The sequence below is a fragment of the Nycticebus coucang genome, chromosome 2 (assembly GCF_027406575.1).
Source record: "Nycticebus coucang isolate mNycCou1 chromosome 2, mNycCou1.pri, whole genome shotgun sequence".
Classification (NCBI taxonomy): Eukaryota; Metazoa; Chordata; class Mammalia; order Primates; family Lorisidae; genus Nycticebus; species Nycticebus coucang.
Window position 1 is genome coordinate 157,985,000 of NC_069781.1, and position 10,125 is coordinate 157,995,124.

General features: G+C 39.8%; 1 pseudogene; it reads left to right on the forward strand.

Annotated features, from left to right (window-relative positions):
* Positions 1 to 2,122: 2,122 nt before the first annotated feature.
* On the forward strand, positions 2,123 to 2,323 carry LOC128579922 (uncharacterized; annotated as a pseudogene).
* Positions 2,324 to 10,125: the final 7,802 nt, after the last annotated feature.

Below are 10,125 nucleotides of genomic sequence, written 5' to 3' on the forward strand. Positions count from 1 at the left end.
TTCTTTAAATTTAAATTTATTTATTTATTTCAATAGATTTAGGGGGTACAAACTTTTTTATTACATGAATGAATTGTATAGCAGTAAAGTCAGGGCTTCTTGAGCATCTGTCACCTGAGTAGTGTATATGTGGTATCAGTAGGTACTTTTGAATGGACAGGACAGTATTAAGCAGCAGTTGAGAAAAAGGGTGATTGGGTGATTGCAGCGGCTCCTGCCTGTAATCCCAGCTACTCAGGAGACCAGGATTTTTAGATGAGCCTGGGCAACAATGTAAGACCCTCCCACCCCCAGTCTTTAAAAAAATAAGAAAAAATTAGCTGAACATGGTGGTGCATACCTGAGATGAGAGGACCCTGTGAACCTGTAGTTCAAAGTTGCAGTGAGTGGGATGGTGCCGTTGCATGATGAGTGCCGTTGCATGCCAGCCTGGGCCACAGAGCAAGTCCTCATCTCTTTTAAAAATGAAAAAGAGTATTTTTCTGGTGTTACAGAGGTCTCAACTCAAATCTATGTTTTGTCGTTCTCCCACCACCAGTGATGACTTTAAATAGTTCCTCTGTCTTAAGTTTCTTCATCTGTATAAAAGGAATGATGGTATCTAGTTCACGTACTAAATGAGATGAGTCTAAAGCACATATCCCAGTGACTGGTACTCAATTATGAGGTAATTAAAAAAAGTGAGAACATGAGCATCATTAACCTTATAATTATTTTATATTTCAGTCACATATTACCACTTAACAGTGATCATCGAATACTCATGTCTCCCCTTTCTGTATGGCAAAGTTCTCATGGCAGCTTGCAATCTCAACAGTGTAGAGACGTTCAGAATTTGCCTTTAGCACCAACAACAGATTGCATGGCACCAATTAGATATACAGAGGGATGCCTATCAAATGTCTCCACTGCATTTATTGCGTTCACAACACCCCCTAGAGGAAATGTCTTCACTTGTCTATTTATTGTATTTTCTTTCCTATAAGTTAGTGGAAAGCCTGTGGCTATAATCTTTAAGTAGTTAAAAGAAATAAATGATTCAAATGCAGTCCTTGGTTTATGTTTGTTTTCCTCTCTCCCTAATGATTAGGGATGAATCATGCCTTAGATTTATTCTCAAATGTAAAATGTCCATACAACTAGTAAGACATGAGCAGCCAGTTAGTAGGCAGTAGATGGCAGGTTGTTGCCAATCACACTTTACTTTTCTCTCATTCTCCCCTAATATCTATCTGCCCTTAAACTTAAACCAGAAATACGTCATTATTTGTCATGTCATGGGCATGAGATGGCTCAAAACTTGCCGGACGTTGGTGAATAAGGCCATGTATAGAATAATGCTGCTGCTTAGATTGTGGTTCTACATTTTTAGTCTACTGATGCTATAATCCATCCCCAGTGCTGCTTCTAGTGTCACCTTTAGGAATGTAAATTTGATAATGCATACCCCTGCCTGGAATCCTTCAGGAGTTCCCTTTTGCTTTCTAGATAAAGTTCCCATATTTCTTAATGTAGTGCTCAAGGCCCTTTCAGATTTAGCGCCCAACTGTAGACATTCTTCACTGTGCATAGAGTGAGTTACCAGAGATGGCATAAGCAGTCACATCCCAGTGCCTTTGCGTAACACTGGCCCCCCTCTTGGGCTTCCTTTCTGCTGCTCACGGTTCTTTCAAAAGCATGTTATGGTTGTCAATTTTTTTCTTAAGCCTTCCTTAACACCCAAATTGACTAAGCTAAATTTGGGTTCTCTTTTTTGTTTCTATAGATAACTGAATAAATATCTTTAAGAGTGATTACAACCGTTCATGGGAAAATAGTAGCATTCGTAATTTGAAAGAAGAAGACAGAAAGGAGGCTTAAAATCAGATTAATACCAACAGTTAGATGCACTAGACTTGATAAGAAAGAAACAAATAAAAAATTAAAGGCAACATCATAATCATTCATGAATATATTCAAGGTGCAGGGAGAATGACTGCGGAACTTTCTCTTGAGTACACTTGACCAGCCTTGCCTCATACAAATATTATGAACCAGGTAAAATACAAGCAGAAGGTCTATGCTATGTCTGCATATATAACATAATGCTAACATTAATCATTAATTATACTTACTGAGTGCTAAGACTATACTTTCAGGGATCATTTCAATAGTTTATAACTAGAGAAGTTGCTCTGAATGTGTAGAGCACCGGAAGCCACCAGGAGGAGGCACAGCATTTCGGAGGGTGAAGCTGGCTCTGGGTGTTACATAGTTGCAACTGCTACCCTGTTTCCCTGAAAATAAGACAGTGTCTTATTTTAAGGTGTGCTCCCAAAGATGCTCTAGGTCTTATTTTCAGGGGACGTCTTATCTTTCCTGTGAGTAGGTCTTATTTTTGGAGGATGTCTTATTTTCGGGGAAACAGGGTACTTGCTATAGATGATCATTGTTCTCCCCTTTTGGAGGTGTAAGAGGAAAAGAAAGCAGTCTACGTGGTTATCATAAAAAGGAGTATATTTATTGAGTGCCTCATATGGTAACCTCTTTTCAGACATTGCCTTTGACCTTTGAGAAGACTAATAAAATATGCTCCCCTTACACAGATGAGAAAACTGACACTTGACCGCAGACTGTGTCAGAGGGAGAGGAAAAGCCCTTGTCTATTTGATCTTAGTGTCTATAGTGATCATGGGGATAACACTGAAGACACTTTAGTGAATCCACAAAGATGAGATCAGTTAAGATGAAAACCCCGGTATGGTTTGACTAACTTGCATTATTTAGCATAAACTGTTGTACTATCTAAGTCAAGCCTCAGGGGCGACTAGGCTTGATTGTTGTATGATTCTAACAACTATAAAGAAACTATAACTCATTAGAGGGAATGGGGAAGGAATCGTTGTACTAACAAAATTTATTCAGTTATGTTTTCAATTGTGGGTTTCCTGTCCAACTGTGAGCAACTCACAGTTCTTTAATTCCCACATCCCCAGAGTCAAATTTAGTAGGTAGCAGGTGGAAGAAAGTCAACGTGTCTTAAATGGTTTCAAATGAAGGTAGTTTATTAGTCTTTTAAGATAGTATTAAAAGCTGAGTGAAAAGTTTGAAACTCTTGACACTAGATCTTTATAGTTGTGGCTTTGGAAGGAAGTGTGGGCATGAAATAATGTAATACCTTCACTTTAATGGTGAGAAGACTGAGACTGCCAGAGGACACGGACTAAGCCAGGGTCACACAGGACGTTAGTGACCAAGTCACATCCAGAAGCCGTGTTTCTAGCTTACCCACTGTCATACCTTGTTTTGCCATTTAGTTTCCTCAGAACTGAATGGCTCTTAGATTCACAGCATTCGATATTGATGAGGAATCTTGGTATGCAAATAGCCCGCCCTCTCATACATCAAAGAATCACTTTCACATATGTCTCTGCTCATCCTGGACTGGACACCATGCAGCACAACTGGGGAGGTGCCTTTTCTACCCTTTCTACTTTTGCCAAGCAAGGTAGTGAGGGAGACTGTTGTTCAGAATTTCTGCCGGGGGTCAGAAAAATGAGCTTTGCTTGAAGAGATTTTCCTGGGCTTTTTGGCTACAGTGTTTCAACCCAAAATATTGAGATGTGGCATCTGACCAATATTTATAGGCTGTTTAGCCAATGAAGCTTCACAGAGCTTATTACCAGGAGGATTTTCATGATCCCTACCATCACAATAAGAAAGGAATTCATTTGAGAAATAAAGCCTTGGGCTCAGTAAATAAAAACACAAGCACATCCAGAAGCTTGGGTTACCTTTGCCAAATTCTCTCCTATCATCAGGCAAATGCCCAAAGAAACCATGACTTTCAGCCAAATTCGGTTTCATAGAAAAATACTCAGGCTTGTTCTGTTTTAACTTTATTCTTCCTTTCAAGACTGCCTTTTAAGGAATATTTATAGGAAAAGTTTATAGATTCAGCATTCTTAAATATGTAGTAATATCTATAGAGCTCCTAGATTTTAGAGGATAGGCACTTATCATGAAATAGAATGAAATACTCTAATTCAACCAAGATGCCAATATCTCTTCATATGGCTGAGACCTAGAGCTACTCGAGACAGAGGATAATTTTCTTGGGTATAATTATGACTCATTGAACTGGGGTCAGCTAAAAGCACTTCAAAATCTATCTATTTCTCTTGCCTAAACCACTTTTCTTTCATGTCAACAGCATGGTCCTTATTTGGGGGAGAGTAGAATTTTTTCAATTAATCTACAACATGTAAATGCATAAGAGGGGCTGGCTAAGTTGAAATTTATCAATAAGTGGTGTGCCAAATTGGCTCATAAGAGGTAATTGTTAAATGTTCAGGAATTTTGAGAGTCAATCAGTAGCTATGGTAGAAGTATTTACAACATGAAACTGTCAGACACAACCAATCAGGGCTTTTAAATTATTTATTTATTTTTAGTGTCCCACAAGAAAGTGTTTATATATAAACTCATTCCTTTAAGGTTGTGTGAAGATGCTGCCTCCTTTATGAAGCTTTCTGGGGGAGGAGACAAGATGGCTGACTGAAGTCAGCTTTCCACAGAGGCTCCCGTCCAGAAGGAGAGTTAAAGGACAGAAATTTAACAAGTAACCTGGTGGATTAGAGCTGCGCCAAGAGAGAAGGTTGAAGAACGCACATCAACCCTGCTGAGGCCAGCTGTGACCTCAAGGATACAAACAAAAGGTACAAAATCCATCACCAAGCAGACGGGAGTCCCCTTCCCCATGAGACGGCTCGGAGTACCCCATAAACAAACGAGCAGAGTTCAAAAGTCCTCCCGTTATACTTCACGGGAGAGACCCTATAAAAACTGGACCTACTTCCCCTACTAGGGTGCCATGGTGTTCTCCTGCCAGGCATAAAACTGTTTAAAACTGTATATATTCTCTACCTGCAATTCTGAGCTCCCAGCACTCCTATCCACTCTCACTCTGAGGTCTGGAGGCCTGGCCCCCAAGGGTCTGGATTCTTGGGTGATTTCTCGAGGGGTGTGGACAGGGCCTGTTCTGCAGCTGGTCAGTGCTAATTCTGTGGCATGGGATTGAGCAGAGGACAGTCGGCTGAGAGGGAACCACGCTGGAGCGGCGGTGCCCCAAAGTGCAGAGCAGCAGCCGTTTTTGGCAACAATAGGGCTCACCCCTGGATATTCCGGAGTCACACTCCTTGTCTCTCTGGGCAACAAGAGGAGGCTGGGCATCTTCTCAGGTGGCAAACACCGGTGGAAGATCTGGGATGGAAATGCAGGGTTTGCCTGAGACGAAACTGGCCTAGATGGAGTACGGGGGGCTAGAAAATGCGCACGCAGTGCCGGTTGACTCCCAGGGTGGGGCTGACCCAGAGAACTGCTTTACTGAGTCTAAGACGCACCTGGCCCTCAGGGGATCATCAGCCTAGACAAAGGAGGGCAGGAGGCTAGAACTGACAGCTAATCGTGCTGTGAATACAAACCTTTGCAGCATCAAAGACAGGGCCTGAGGCACAAGTTCTGTGAACTCAAAACAGCTTCTCTTCTGCAGGGGAATTTAGCCAGGACAGAAACAAATTCCACAAAGTTGTTCTGTTTGGTCAGTAACATCAATCAGGGGCGGGGCTGGAACTGAGTGAACACCTCCAGCCTCTATCACACTCCCAAGGTTGTCAGGCCTCATCTCCCCTTGCCAGATAGAGGCAGAGAGCAGTGGCCTGGTTGAGGAGACATAGATTTCCTTGTAATTAAGGCAGGTGCAAACCCCTGGAGTATCTGCTCATTGGAGGCAACTGGGTCACAGCACTGTGGTGTTATCAGTGACTGGGTGTGACAGAGGTGCAAGTCATATTTGAGTTGTCAGCAGACACCTGCAATCTAGTTGCCAGAGACCTTTTAAACTCTTCCACCTGAGACAGGTGCTGACTGAGACAATAGATTTGGACCTCTTGAACTGAGCCAATTGCCCGAGGACTATCCAAGTGGTGCCCTGGGTGTGTGGTTGTAGAAAGTTTTGATTTTCCTTTTCCAATTGTTGCCAGTGGGGGGCAGGGTGACGTAACTGCTGGTATTTCTCCACAGCTGAGACTTCAATCCAGAGTAACTGTTTCACTAGGGTTGGACAGAGACCAGCTGAAAACAAGATAGAGCCACTTAGCCCCACCACACTAAACAGGTCCCCAGTTTCTCAGGCTGTAGCACTGTATGGGTCCTTGGCAAAGGTCCAGGGGAAAAGTGAAACGGTGTAAAATAATCGTGGGGCGGAATCAGTGGAAAAACTCTGGTAACATGAATAACCAGAGTGGATCACCCCCCCCCCCAACACACACACACACAAGGAAAGATATGGCAGATGTAACCATTCATAACCAGATAGCTGAGAAGTCAGAAATTGAATTCAGAATTTGGGTTGCAAACAAGATTAATAGAATGGAGGAAAATTTGGAATTAGAAATTTGAGGAGATATACAAAAAGTGTCTCAAGAATTCAACGAATTTAAAGACAAAATCACCAAAGATGTTGACACATTGAAACAAGAATTTGCACTCCTCAAAGATCTGAAAAATACAGCAGAATCCCTCAGTAACAGAGTGGAACAAGCAGAAGAAAGGATTTCTGACATTGAAGACAAAGCTTTTGCACACTCCCAAACTCTCAAAGAGGAAGAGAAATGGAGAGCAAAAATGGATCATTCTCTCAGAGAGCTCTGGGGTAAGTCGAAGAAGGCTAATATCTGCCTCATTGGAATCACTGAAAGTAATGAAGTAGCTTTGCAAGGCACAGAGGCCCTTCTCCATGAAATTATGAAAGAATTTTCCAGACATGCCAAGAAATTCTGAAATTCAGATAGCAGACAGTTTCAGAACCCCTGCACAACTCAACCCAAATAAGACATCCCCCAAGGCACATCATCATTAATTTCACTAAAGTTAATATGAAGGAGAAAATTCTGTAAGTAGCCAGACGTAAGAAAACCACTACCTACAAAGGGAAGAATATTAGAATGACTGCAGATCTCTCTACTGAAACTTTTCAAGCCAGAGGAGGGTGGTCATCGACTTTTAATCTCCTAAAACAAAATAACTTTCAACCCTGGATCCTGTATCCAGCAAAACTGAGTTTCATTTATGATGGAGAAATTAAATATTTTAATGACATTCACATGTTGAAGAAATTTGCCATAATCAAACCAGCTCTTCAGGATATTCTCAGACCTATCCTCCATAATGACCAGCCAAATCCTCCACCACAAAAGTAAACTCATTCAGAAACTTTGATCAAACTCCAATTTCACAGTGGCAAAAGGATTAAAAATGTCCACTGGACATTCAAAAAACTCGATACCCAAAATTTTACCAGGCTTATCTATATTCTCCATTAATATGAACGGCTTAAACTGTCCTCTAAAGAGGCACAGGTTGGCTGACTGGATAAAAAAACTCAGGCCAGATATTTGCTGCATAACAGAATCACATCTTACCTTAAAAGACAAATACAGACTCAGGGTGAAAGAATGGTTGACCATATTTCAGGCAAATGGTAATGAGAAAAAAGCAGGTATTGCATTTCTATTTGCAGATAAAATAGGCTTTAAACCAACAAAATTAAGGAAGGATAAGAATGGTCACTTCATATTTGTTAAGGGTAATACTCAATATGATGAGATTTCAATTAATAATATTTATGCACCCAACCAGAATGTGCCTCAATTTATAAGAGAAACTCTAACAGACATGAGCAATTTGATTTCCTCCAACTCCATAATAGTCAGAGATTTTAGCACTCCTTTAGCAGTGTTGGATAGATCCTCCAAGAAGAAGCTGAGCAAAGAAATTTTAGATTTAAACCTAACCATCCAACATTTGGATTTAGCAGACATCTACAGAACATTTCATCCCAACAAAACTGAATACACATACTTCTCATCCGCCCATGGAACATACTCCAAAATTAATCACATCTAGGTCACACGTCTCACCTCAGCAAATTTAAAGGATGGGAATTATTCCTTGCATCTTCTTGGACCACCATGGAATAAAAGTTGAACTCAATAACAACAGGAATCTGCATACTCATACAAAAACATGGAAGTTAAATAACCTTATGCTGAATGATAGCTGGGTCAGAGATGAGATTAAGAAGGCAATTGCCAAATTTTTGGAACAAAACAACAATGAAGACACGAATTATCAGAACCTCTGGGATACCACAAAGGCAGTCCTAAGAGGGAAATTTATAGCACTGCAAGCCTTCCTCAAGAGAACGAAAAGAAAGGAAGTTAACAACTTAATGGGACATCTCAAGCAACTGGAAAAGGAAGAACATTTCAACCCCAAACCCAGTAGAAGAAAAGAAATAACCAAAATTAGAGCAGAATTAAATGAAAATGAAAACAAAAGGATTATACAAGACATCAATAAATCAAAAAGTTGCTTTTTTGAAAAGGTCAATAAAATAGATCAACCTTTGGCTAACCTAACCAGGAAAAAACCTAAAATCTCTAATTTCATCAATAAGAAATGACAAGGACGAAATAAGAAAAACTCCTCAGAAATTCAAAAAATCCTTAATGAATATTACAAGAAACTTTATTCTCAGAAATATGAAAATTTGTAGGGAATTGACCAATACTTGGAAGCACATCACCTTCCAAGACTTAGCCAGAATCAAGTGGAAATGTTGAACAGGCCTATATCAAATTCTGAAATAGCATCAACCATACAAAATCTCCCTAAAAAGAAAATCCCGGGACCAGATGGCTTCATGTCAGAATTCTACCAAACCTTTAAAGAGGAACTAGTACCTATATTACTCAACCTGTTCCAAAATAAAGAAAAAGAAGGAAGACTACCCAACACATTCTATGAAGCAAACATCACCCTGATCCCCAAACCAGGAAAAGACACAAGAAAAGAAAATTATAGACCGATATCACTAATGAATATAGATGCAAAAATATTCAACAAGATCCTAACAAACAGAATCCAGCAACACATCAAACAAATTATACATCATGACCAAATCGGTTTTATCCCGGGGTCTCAAGGCTGGTTCAATATACGTAAATCTGTAAGTATAATTCAGCACATAAACAAATTAAAAACAAAGACCATATGATTCCCTCAATTGATGCAGAAAAAGCTTTTGATAATATCCAGCATCCCTTCATGATCACACTTAAGAAAATTGGTATAGAAGGGACATTAATTAAACTGATAGAGGCCATCTACAGCAAACCCACAGCCAATATCGTATTGAACGGAGTTAAATTGAAATCATTTCCACTCAGATCAGGAACCAGACAAGGTTGCCCATTGTCTCCACTGCTCTTTAACTTTGTAATGGAAGTTTTAGCCATTGCAATTAGGGAAGAAAAGGCTATCAGGGGTATCAATATAGGGTCAGAAGAGATCAAGCTTTCGCTTTTCGAAGATGATATGATTGTATATCTGGAAAACACCAGAGATTCTACTACAAAACTCTTAGAAGTGATCAAGGTATACAACAGCGTCTCAGGTCACAAAATCAACATTCATAAATTGGTAGCCTTAATATATAACAACAATAGTCAAGCTGAAAAAAACAGTTAAGGACTCTATTCTATTCACAGTAGTGCCAAAGAAGATGAACTATTTGGGAGTTTATCTAACAAAGGACGTGAAAGATCTCTATAAAGAGAACTATGAAACTCTAAGAAAGGAAATAGCTGAAAATGTTAACAAATGGAAAAGCATACCATGCTTATGGCTGGGAAGAATCAACATTGTTAAAATGTCCATACTACCCAAAGCAATACACAATTTTAATGCAATCCCTATTAAAGCTCCACTGTCATACTTTAAAGATCTGGAAAAAATAATACTTCGTTTTATATGGAATCAGAAAAAACCTCGAATAGCCAAGACATTACTCAGAAATAAAAACAAAGCAGGAGGAAGCATGCTACTAGACCTCAGGCTATACTATAAGTAGATAGTGATCAAAACAGCATGGGACTGGCACAAAAACAGAGAGGTAGATGTATAGAACAGAATAGAGAACCAAGAGATGAACCTGGCTACTTACTGTTATTTGATCTTTGACAAGCCAATTAAAAACATTCAGTGGGGGAAAGATTTCCTATTTAACAAATGGTGCTGGGTGAA